This window comes from Galeopterus variegatus, unplaced genomic scaffold, assembly GCF_000696425.1.
Source record: "Galeopterus variegatus unplaced genomic scaffold, G_variegatus-3.0.2 Scaffold10429, whole genome shotgun sequence".
Taxonomy (NCBI): domain Eukaryota; kingdom Metazoa; phylum Chordata; class Mammalia; order Dermoptera; family Cynocephalidae; genus Galeopterus; species Galeopterus variegatus.
The window spans coordinates 41,187-53,447 of NW_007736540.1; the positions used below are offsets into that span (position 1 = coordinate 41,187).

The 12,261-nt window shown below is 37.6% G+C and overlaps 1 pseudogene; it reads right to left on the reverse strand.

Annotated features, from left to right (window-relative positions):
• Positions 1-7,559: 7,559 nt before the first annotated feature.
• On the reverse strand, positions 7,560-8,821 carry LOC103609995 (annotated as a pseudogene).
• Positions 8,822-12,261: the final 3,440 nt, after the last annotated feature.

The window sequence follows — 12,261 nt, forward strand, 5'->3', positions numbered from 1 at the left end:
CTATTGCTCCAGAAGTTATATTTTATTCTTTACAAAATAAACAACATCAACAAACTATACAACAAAAACAATCATAGACTGTTTCTCACACCAACCAGAAGTATAAAAATTCACTGCTTTTTGATTGTTTTAAAGCTCAGTCTCCAGCTCTTTCAGTAAAGAGCAATGTAGGAGGTGACAGTGAAATCAGTAGGTATTATGGTTTCTCTGAAATTGAGCAAATTAAAAGTAAACCCAACTGAGTTTTGGATCACAACACTCAGAAAATACTCGAGCTCAGCCAAGGGGCTCTTCTCAGCCAATCAGGAAAGAGAGTTTACAACAGACATCAAAATCAGGTACAACACAAAGCCCCTGCAACCTACTCTGATAAAAAAAAAAACCACCCAAAATTCCAATTTTTGCTCTGAGAGCATAATATCCTCATAAGTAGGGGAGGTTCACAAATAGCACTTATGTCTGAATTTCTACATTTTATCTTTACTTAAGGGTTTTCCTAGGTGGAACACTGCTGTCACAATTAAACCTGCTTCTTAGGGGGACCATTCGGCTTATGATATTCTACACTAATGCACAAAAATACTTTTTTTCACTTTGGCATATTTAAGAGAGGGTGGACATTAAATATAAGCCCTTTGCAGAATTTTAAGAAGGAAGTAAAGTGAATTTAAGAAGTTAATAACAATCTAGCTGATAAGGTTCAACATATGGGTTGTTACTAGGATTTGGGAGTCTTTTAATATTCTACTTTCTGATTCAGGAAAGGGCAATAACTGCAATGGGTAGTCATTTTTCAGGTATCTCACAGAAATTCTTTTTTTTTTTTTAAATATCTGGGCTGTGAACACACAACCATTGCCCAACACTTGATTTAAAAATATATTTATATATTGAAACATAATTGACCATAGATATCTCTGGGGTACAGTGTCAACTATCAATATCTGTGGGTAATACATGATGCTCAAATCAGGATAATCGGTATATTCAACATAACACAGTGTAATCATTTTGGGGAGCCCTTTACCAATTTTTTTCTAGACCCCTCCCCCTTCCCACCTCTGATGACCTCAGTTCTGTTCTCTCCTTTTGAAAGTTTAACAAATTATAGTGATTGTTGTATCTTTTTTTCTTTATTTTTTAGCTTCCACTTATGAGTGTTGACATGTGGTATTTGTCTTTCTGTACCTGGCTTATTTTACTTAAGTTTCTTTAAGTACATCCATGGTGCTGTGAATGGCAGAATTTCATTCCTTTTTATGGAAGTGTAGTATTTCATTGTGTATATATACCACAGTTTCCTTATACAGTCATCCATTGATGGATATTTAGGTTGAATCCCTATCTTGGCTATTGTAAATGGAGCTGCATTAAACATGGCAGTGCAGTATCCCTTCAACATGATTATTTCTATTCTTTTGAGTATACACCCAGCAGTGGGATTGCTAGAGTGTATGGCAGTTCTATCCACAGTTGTTTGAGCAAACTTCATACAGTTTTTCATAATGGCTGCACCAATTTACAGTCCCACCAACAGTGTAGGAGGGTTCTCCTTTCTCCACATCCTTGCCGGCATTTGCTATTCTCAGTCTTTTTTGGTAATAGCCAGTCTAACTGGATGAGATGATATCTCAATGTGTTTTTTTGTTGTTGTTGTTTTAAATTTTTATTGAATCATAATTGATTATACATATTTTGGGGATTCAATGTTGAGATATGTTGATCAAATAAATATTACTTGCATATATATTGTTACAAATCATACTTATGCCCCTTGTCCAATCTTTCCCCATTCCCCTCTCCCTCCTCCCTCCCATCACTGATAACCCTAGATTTCTTCTCTCCTTCTGAAAGAGTAATGGTTACTCTGTTGATTTGTTGCTAGATGATCTGTCCAATGCTGAGAGATGTGTGCAGGTGCCCCAATATTATCATAGAGCAGATGCTTCTTCTGTTACTCTGGAATGGGCTTTGTGGAGAGACATCCTCTTCTTTCCTTTGGTCTCTGCTAGTGAGTCTCCTTGTGAAAATGCACTCCAGTGGCTGGCAGACCATCTGCATGGTGGTTGTGGCATCTATCCACTTTTGTGGCAGCTGTAGTTATTGTGGTGACTGTAGTGGGCCACCCACATGGAGGTGATGTTTTTGGTGTGCTTCTTACCTAGTTGCTGGTGGCTCCTGGATCCATGCCTCAGGACCCAGGATGGGCCCCAGTGGGTACTCTGTTTTTTCTTTCAGTTCTTTGTTAGATTATTTTCTGTTCCCACCACTTAAACTCTGCACTGGAACTAATTTGTTGTCCTTTGCTTAATTTTACTTCTAAAGTGGGGGAACTTCCTGTGGGGAGAGCTACTTGAGCTCTGTGGTTGAGACAGTTGCTGCTTTACTGCTGTTTCCCTAGGGAAGCCTTTTTGTGCAGCTCAAGTTTAATGGTTGACTTTACAGGTACTTCCAGGTTTAGTGAAATCTGCTGCACCTGGATTGTGTAGAAACTCTGATCTGGGCCTGAGTCTTTTCATCAAACTGTACCCCATGCAATTCTATATTCCTGACCAGTCTCTTCCGAGTTGTCCTGTGCTGATTGGGGTGCAGATCAGCTGTACTTGCTGTGCCCTAGTGTTCTCCTGGTGGGCCCTTCTGTCCCACCACCCATGCTGCAAGCACTTCCTCTGGGATGGGCTGTACACTGGTCCCTTGAGATGACTCACTGGCCTCTGAGTCACTCCTGTTTTTCATTTGTGGTTCCTCGGCCCTATGTGGGTCCACAGGAACCCTATTAGTGGTCTTGTTGGCCTGGGGGCCACCATGGCCCTCTTCTCTCCTGCCACCTCTGAGCAACTTCATCTGAAGAGCACATTTGTGGCTTTTGCCGGCTCCTGCTCCATGCACTCAGCAGCTCCAGCCTGGAAATGGCCAGGATTCATTGCTTTTTTATAGTTATAAATTAGTTGATTTGTGGGAGAGAGTGATGCCGGAGACTGTCTATTCTGCCATCTTGACCGGAAGTCCTCAATGTGGTTTTGACTTGCATTTCCCTGATGCTTAGTGATGTTGAGCATTTTTTCATTTACTTATTGGCTACTTGTACATCTTCCTTTGAGAAATGCCTATTAAGCTCCTTTGACCTTTTTTTTTTTTAAATTGGGTTATGTGCTTTTTTACTGTTAAGTTGTTTCGGTTCCTTATATATTCTTCAACTTAATCCCCTGTTGGATGCATAGTCCCATTCTGTAGGTTGTCTCTCTGTTGATTGTTTCTTTTGCTGTGAAGAAGCTTTTTAGTTTGATATAATCCTATTTGTTTATTTTTTCCTTTGTTGGTTGTACTTTTGGGGTCATATTTATAAAGTCTTTGCCAGTCCTACTTCCTGAAGTGTTTCCCCTATGTTTCCTTTTAGGAGTTTTATATTTTCAGATCTTATATCTGAGTCTTTAATCTATCTTGAGTTGATTTTGGTATATGGCAAGAGGTATGGGTCTAGTTTCATTCTTCTACATATGGATGCCCAGTTTTCCCAGCACCATTTATTGTCTTTTCCCCAATGTATGTTCTTGTTGCTTTTGTCAAAGATCTGTTGGGCAGTGGATTCTCTCAGCTGCTGAGGTCCCCAAGCACTCCTGTTGTCTGTCCAAGACTTCATTTCTTGATCAAGAATGGGGTAATTTTTGTTCTGAGTATATGTCTGTTCCCAAATGATTGGTAGGACTTTATTGATGAGTTCCTAGATATACCTATTTTATTCATTCTTTCTATCCAGGCCGTGGCTTGAATCTTTAAATTCTTAATAGTATGCCCGTAGCTTAAGCATGCCAATTCTTATAACATCCATAAGATAAAAACAAAATGCAACAGAACACACACACACACATGCACACACACACACAGAGGCAATATATCCAACTATCAATTTTAAATTGAAAAACTCTTCTCTCCACAATATTTTCACTATCTCTTTGCTCTCATATTTTCAGTTCTTAGTAGTAGATGTACTCATAAGAGAATCACTGAGGATCAGTTTTAAAATGCACTAAATATTTTTCTAATGTTAAGATTTAGTTTTTCTAATTGTCATGTGTTGTGAAAAGAGAGAAAGAAGAATTGAGCCAATGAGACAAGGGAAGGTCTAGTTTTGATTGAGAGAAATTATATGATTCCTTAAGCCTGTAATATGAGGCCTCAAGGGACTGTCACCTGGCAGAATTTTATAGCAACATGAGCATACTTAAAGCCAATAATAATGTGGAGTTGTTTCAGCACTAGGGTGCTGAAAAAATAAATAAAAATAAGATAATAAAATTAAACTTACATAATTTACTAGTATAGTACAGTTTTCATCCATATCCAATAAATTAATGAAAAAAGAAAAAAAAATGGTTTATCTATTCTGTGTTAGGAAAACCATGGAGCTTACCTTTCTAATTTCTGGCTGAAAATCATGATTATCTAAAAATGCCTCAACTCTATTAAACAGTCACCATGAGAGAGAGCATTTACAAACTGCTACTTAGAATATATTAAATTTAATCCTACTATAACATTCTTAGGTTCACCAAAAATTACAAGTGAATGTGTCCTGGGTCCATGCAATATCACAAATAACATTAGGTTACCATCGATTAACTCAGGGTCCCATATGTGTGTTAGAAGCACCAACACTAACTTTATCCTCCTCAACACTTCTTCATACTTCTCTTTCTATATCATTCCAAATTTCCTTCCGCTGTAAATGTTTAGTGAAGAAAACAATAAATTAACTCAGGGTCCCATATGTGTGTTAGAAGCACCAACACTAACTTTATCCTCCTCAACACTTCTTCATTCTTCTCTTTCTATATCATTCCAAATTTCCTTCCGCTGTAAATGTTTAGTGAAGAAAACAATATGGCAAGATGACATTCTGTCTACTGTACACAAGCATTCTGAACAAAGGCTCAAAGTGGGAAGTTGAAAGATAATCAATTGAAGGAGCCTCATCTTGAAGGCCAATATCTTCTCTATATAGTTAGCACACCATATAGTTAGCTTGCGGAGGGTTTGTTTATTTAAAATCATAGTATCAAAAACTATGCACCTGTTTTGTTTTGTTTGGTTTGGTTTCAGAGCTGGGATTCTCTTCTATGTCTTTTCTTTCTAGTGCCCCATGTTCAATAAATCTCTAAATTCTAAAAAGATTGCCTCTTAAATACTTCTACCATCTCTTTATATTTCCAATGACACAGATTCCATGCATGTCAACATCATTACCATCCACAGTTGCCTTTGAACTGGTCTCTACATGTCCCTGCCACCCAATTCGCCACATAGCTGGAGTAATCTTTCTAAAAGTTAAATTTCATATTGCAGATCCCCAGTGTATGATTCTTCAATATATCTTCTCCTGCTCTTAGAGTCAATTCCAAAATTTCTTATGCAATTTATAAGCCCAAAAGGACACAGTTCCAACCTACAACTTTAATGCGCCTTTCACACTGCTTGTAGTGGTAACTGAGAAAACCATCTTACTCAGTCATTAGGAGATGAAAATATTATCAGAAGGGTATTGGACATACAATCATGGATGCTGGCACAAAAAGGTCAGGATGGATAAGTATAGGTGATAGTTGTAGATTACATAGATTTTTGCATATCTTCTTCACTGAAATGTACCTGATACTTAGAACTTTGCCTGGCAGAGTGAATTGGTAAGAAAGAAGCTTCTACAGAAAACACTGAAGATGCCTCCTCAAATTTTAAACTAACAAATGGAAATGAAGTATGATTCAATGTAACATGTGGCTGGAAGTTCTTACCCAGGCTGGCTTTTGGCAATAGAAGTTGGTTCTGTGCTCTGCCCACCTCTGTAAATTCTCTTGGGTCTTCATTCCACCTCACCTTGCTCGTTTATAATACCGCAGATAAGAATGCTTGCTTTCACCAAGCCGCTGAGGAAAATGAATGTTTGCTGTGTGTTTGAGGTTAGGAGATAAAAAGTGGTGTGCAATCAGTAATGGTGTGTTGAAAGGATATTAGCTGGAGGCTAAGAGGAGAGTGACAAGAAAATTCTCTTTAGGGCTCCGTAGCATTTGGCACCTGCAGGAACAACACACTTATTTTAGATATACATATCCCTGTTCATCACAGACAGGATTCATTAAGAAAAACAATATTTCAGGCTGCAACAGGGTTACAATTTTTAAAAGTGAAGCTAAAATCTTCAAGGAATAATAATAATAAAAAAAAAACCTTAAATAAACATATTCATTGAACAATAAAAAGTTCTCTGTATGATTATTTAAAAATGTTTTTGCATTTAAAGTGTGCATACACTTTCATATGGATTAAAAATAAATTACGTGTATATGTTATATGCACACACAAATTCATTTATTTTGTCCATAAGAAGTACAGTATGACATAAAGTAGCTATACTTTTTTTTTCTCCCATCCCAGTTTTCCCAAATCATTTCTGTATAGATTCTTGGCTACTCAGTGTCTTCAAATAATTCTTATATAATCCAAGTAGAATTGTAACTACATGATTCCATGTGGCTTCACTTGTTCCAGTCTTAGTTCACATTGTTGCATGGAGAAAACCATGCCCAGGAAAAAAACAGTGCTCACTCTCAAGCTTCCCTTTACAAAGGCTCAGAACTATAGCGATCTAGGATGCTATTTAAATTGCTCACTTTGTCACTGTGGGGACTTTGGAGGGCTGCACTTGCCCAGCATGCAGAGAACAAGGGAACTAACTGACTTGATCATAATCAACAAGAGAAGCCAACAGGTCTGCATTGCTTCAAAGTTCTCAAACACACACACTCAACTTTGCATATTTCTGTGAAACTCTGAAACCCCACTCTCTGTTCCCCTTTTTGAGTATCCAGGTTCCCACCCAGTACCTTGTTCTGGTTGGTCAGAACCATAAATCTTATGACAACGTTGCTGACATCACCTCCTTGTCTTCTGCCATTATAACTATCAGGCATGGTTTGAATTTTCTATGCTCCATGTTTGGTGCTCGTGCAGTTTTTCTTGAGTGCCGTTTAATTTTCTTCCAAGTGTGTGTTAACTGTATTATGTTCCTTTAGTTCAAATGAGGTGAAGATGTATAATCAGCACTATATCTTAAGGATGTATGTTGGTAAATATTTGACATATCTGCATTATTCTGCATCCCTATGCTTGGGAAAGGAGGGTTTCTTTTTTTTCCTCATAGAGCTAGGAATATTCTTTTCAAGTATTTGTTTCATCCTGTATAGCAATCTCTGATGCATTCTAAACCCAAAACCCCAAGTTGATTAGAATATTCTAATCAGCCTTGGTGAAGATCATGGGCTGTGAAACTAAACTGCCTCAATTTGAATGGTGTTTTCCCCACTTATCTGTGTGACATTGGGCAAGTTACTTAACCTCTCTAAGCTTATCTGAGCCTGTATCATAGTATACACCATAAAGCTATTATGGTGGTTGTTTTTTTTATGGCTCAGCATAACTCTGAGGTCTCTTAACAACTTCACTACCTTATCTAACTTCTACTTAGATTTTATTCCTTTTTTTTGAAGTCTGATCTTATTTATTTGTTACTCCTTAAAAATCTTATTTTTGACTGTACTCAGACAAGTAGAAGTTCTTAGAAAGAACAGCCTCCGTCTCTTGGCAATCTGTTCCTAGTGTTTTTCTCCAGCCTTTTCCATTCTCTCAGCCAGAAGTTTAGCATATTCTGTGGCCTCTTCCTTATTTTGCTTAGTGTGCTGTTTCTTCAGAGCAACATTCAAGCATTTGTGTTGTAGGACACAAAGAGTAATAAGGCACTGAATCTTGGGTGCTTTGGTCCCAGGTTTCTTCTTCGTTTAAGGGCTTTCTTACTATATATTGGCAGACGTACGTCATCTTTAGAGAGATTGAAAAGTTTGTGATTCTGCAAGCTCATTTGGACTCCAGATGACTAGGCATTTTCAATATGTCAGTCCAGGAATATCCTTCTCTCCTTTGTTTATAATAACCAAGTTCAAAACACTCAAATTGGCATCCATGTGAAGGTTAATACTAGGTGTCAACTTGATTAAATTAAGAAATGTCACGAAATTGTGTAAAGCTATCTTTTTAGGTGTGCCCATGAGGGTGTTTCCAGAAGAGATTAGCATGACAGCCTGAGTGGACTGGGTGGGAGAGATCTGTCCTCAGTATGGGAAGGAACCATCCAGTGTGGGGGCCGGGAGAGAACAAAAAATGGAGAAACAAGGACTTCCACTCTTTCTATCTGCTGGAGCTGGGATACATTCTTCTCTCCCATCCATGGACGTTAGAGCTCAAGACTCTTCAGCTTTTGGGTTCCAGGATTTACACCAAGGACACCATCAGCTTTCCTGCTTTTGAGGCCTTTGAGTCACACTTCTGGCATCCGGTTTGCAGATGGCCTATTGTAGGACATCTCGTCACAATTGTGTGAGCTAACTCCCCTAACAAATCCCCTCTCACATATTAATAACATATCCTATTGATTCTGTCTCTCTGGAGGACCCTGATGAATACAATCCACAATGCAAACCCAATCAGATTTATGCTTTCTTTCTCCAGCTCTCCTTGGTCTATAACAGAAACGTCCCTTACTCAGTAGCAGGCAGACATGGCCAGGGGTCCAGACACCCTGCTTCAAGGGTAGCCTTGCTTTTGTTTCCCATCACTGATTCAGACAACATAACTCTTCCAGTCTTCACCTAGAGTGTCAGCAGTAACTTTTGTGGCCATATGCTTCTCATAAAAAGTATAAAGTTTGCATTTGTCATTGACTTCAATGAGTTTCTGGCAGCTAGTGGAAGGGAAGGAGATTATTCAGCTTCATTCTAAGGCAGCTGATCACCTTTGAGGCACCACGAAGAAGAGCTAAACTTCATTCTAATGAAAGATAATTTATACTTTCACTTAAAACATTACTAATCAGTGTCATAATTTGCTAGGGTTGCCATAAAAAAGTGCTACCGACTAGATGGCTGAAACAATAGAACTTTATTTCCTCACAGTTCTGGAGGCTGGAAGTCCAAGATAAAGGGGTTAGCAGAATTGATTTCTTCTGAGGTCTCTCTCCTCGGCTTGTAATGACTATTTCCTTCTAGTATCTTCACATGGTTTTTCCTCTGTGCTGTCTGTGTCCGAATCTCTTCTTCTTACAAGGACACCAGTCATATTGCATTAGGCCCACCCACCCTAATTACCACTTTCAAAGCCCTATCTCCACATACAGTCACATTTTGAGGCATTGGGGGTTAGGACTTCAACATATGAATTTTAGAGGAGATACAGGTCAGCCTACAACAATCAGCATTTTTGAAACGCCCAAATTCAAGAAGATTAAGATATTTTTTTCATTAGACAGAAACGAAATAAAACTGAACATCAACGACAAAGAGAAAAAGAAAGAGAGAATAACTACTAGTGTAAATGGTGTAATTTTTTTCTGGATTGGCTTCTCTTGTCTTCCTTACAATGAAGTTAATGAGACTGTTGCCCTACATTTACTTTTATTTTTTTTTTATTTATTTATTTTTTTTTTTGTCTTTTTGTCTTTTTTCCGTGTCCGGCCACGGATCGCAACCCTCAGTGTTCAAGGCTAGTTTAACTCAAATGTGACTAATTTACCATGTCTCTTAACAGTAACTTTTACAATCTGGCATCTGACCCAGAACCTATTTCTAGAACATTTGAACTTAAATGTAAACAGAACATAAGAGATGATTTCTCCAAGGCCTATGAAAGAATGAATTGCTCTGTATTAATAATGATGGTAATAATGAATCCTTCTATAATGCTTTTTATCTGTAAGTCACTATTTTAAGCACTTTGCAGGTATTTGTTCTTTTAATCCTTTTGTAGAATTTAAAGTTCCTATTCTTGAGAAATGCAACATTAATTTTGCACTGTCAAGAGACTAGACTACATAAAGAGGAATTTAAATATGCCGTGTCTTATATCGCATGTGTGAGCAATCTTCTCTCAATTTAAAAACACACTGAGTAAAAGTATGAGGTTTTATAATTTATTCATGAGGTTTTAGTCATTTTTCAGTTGGAGACAATGGAGTGGTTACACTAACAAAAGGGTTACAAATTAAATTTATATTTCTTTTAGACATTATATATGCTTATCAGTGTTAAAATTTTTAAAAACAGTCTACAGTAAAATACTTAGAGAGAGAAAGGTTGATGGTGCTAAAATTGGTTGAGAATCTATGTACAAGACATTGAGGTAACTGACTTGTCCAAAGTTACAAAATTGGAACACAGCAGAGCTCACTAATTCCAAGCTACAATTCTAAACTATTGATGATATGCTACATGCTGTTTTATTACCTATAAACACAAAGAGAGTCATTTCACCAATGAGATAAATTGGTTAAAAGAGAAATGGTTGAACTTAATCAACAAGTACAATTGAAAAGCTGTTTTATTTTATTTGCAGAAAATTTTGTGTTAGACACTATCATGTGATAAATTCCTCTCTGTTCATATGCTATTCCGGTAATTTAGTCTGTAATAATTAGTTATCAAGAAAAATGTAGAACTACAGGCATACAATAGAAATTTCTGTATCTATAATTTAAATAAACTTTGAAGAGCTATCATATATTTAATTTTTACTCTGTGATGGATACAAAGATAGAATGTATTCACTCACCTTTTAAAATTTTATTGATTAATTGATTGATTATGAATATTCATGGGCTACAAAGCTGACCATCACTGTCTGTGCCCAATATGTGATGCTCAGATCAATACTATCAGCATGCCCATTACAACAAAGTAAAATTATTCCCTGTGTCTCCAACCCAATTATTCCCTGAGCTTCCTCCCCCTCCTTCTCTCCCCCACAGCATCCCTAGGTCTGACTTCTCCCTCTGCAAGCCCAACACTCTGCTCCACTCTGGTCTTTCTTTCCTTCCTTCTTTCTCTCTTAGCTTCCATTTATGAGTGAGGACATGCATGTTTTCCTTCTGTGCCTGGCTTATTTCATTTAAGATGATTTTCTACAAGCTCATCCAAGTTGCTGCAAATGGCAGAATTTCATTCTTTTTATGGCAAAGTAGTATTCCATAGTGCATATATACCCCATTTTCCTTATCCAGTCATCTGTCAATGGGCATTTCGATTGGTTCCATATCTTGGCCATTGTAAACAGAGCTGCAGTGACCATGGGAGTGCAGGTATCCCTTTGACATGATGATTTATATTCCTTTGGGTATATATCTAGAAGTGGGATTGCTGGATTGTATGGTAGATGTATCTTTAGTTGTCTGAGAAACTGCCATACTGTTTTCCATAGTGGTTGTACTAATTTACGGTCCTACCAACAGTGTGAGATAGTTCCCCTCTTACCACATCCTTGCCAGCATTTGTTATTCTCAATCTTTTTGATTATACCCAGCCAAATGGAGTGAGGTGATATCTCAATATTCAGAAAGATAGGAGATTATGGATTGAGAAAGAAAGGGAGTAGCCATGTTGAGCTTTACTAACAAGTTTGGCTTTTACCTTATGTAAGATGGAGGGTCATTAAAGGGTTTTAGGCAGAAAAGTGGCATGAAGAGCTACAGAAGGCTGGAGAATAAGTTAAAGAGATGAGTCAAACTTGGAGGTAAGAAAATGAGTTAGGAGACCACAGCAAAGCTTTAGGAAACTTCTGGGCACCAGAAGCCAGGCAGTAGTAATGGGACATAAAGAAAGATTCAATATATATGGCAGAAACTGAAATTGGATGAAAGGAAAAGGGAGGGAAAGGATGGAGTCTAGCTTATAGTTTTGGATACATGGTGATACCAAGAATCAAGAAGTGGATGAAGAGGAAGATCAAGTATGGAAAAGAGAGACTATTAGTTTAGCATTGTTGTTTTTATCTGGGTCTGGAAAATCAGAAGGATCTGTCCAATAGCAGTTACAAATATTTTTATGGCGTGCCTTGAGACTCAGCTAGAGACATGTATGCAAAAGCTAATAGTATATGCCTGGAAGTAAAAACCATAAAGGTATATGAAATTGGCCAGGGACATTTCTGAGAAAGAAGAGGGCATAAAAGACTGAATAGTAGGGCTGGAAGTCAGAGGAGCGCTAAGAGAAGGTCACATCATGAGAAAAAGAGAGGAGAGAGTTTTAATGACAGTGAGTCTCCACAGCACTTGACAAAGGGAGAATCAAACAAAGGCTTTGAGGAAACTTTCAGAGGTGATACATATATCTGGAATCTTTACTGTGGTGATGCTTAAAAATATCAATAAGGCCGTTTTTTAAAAAA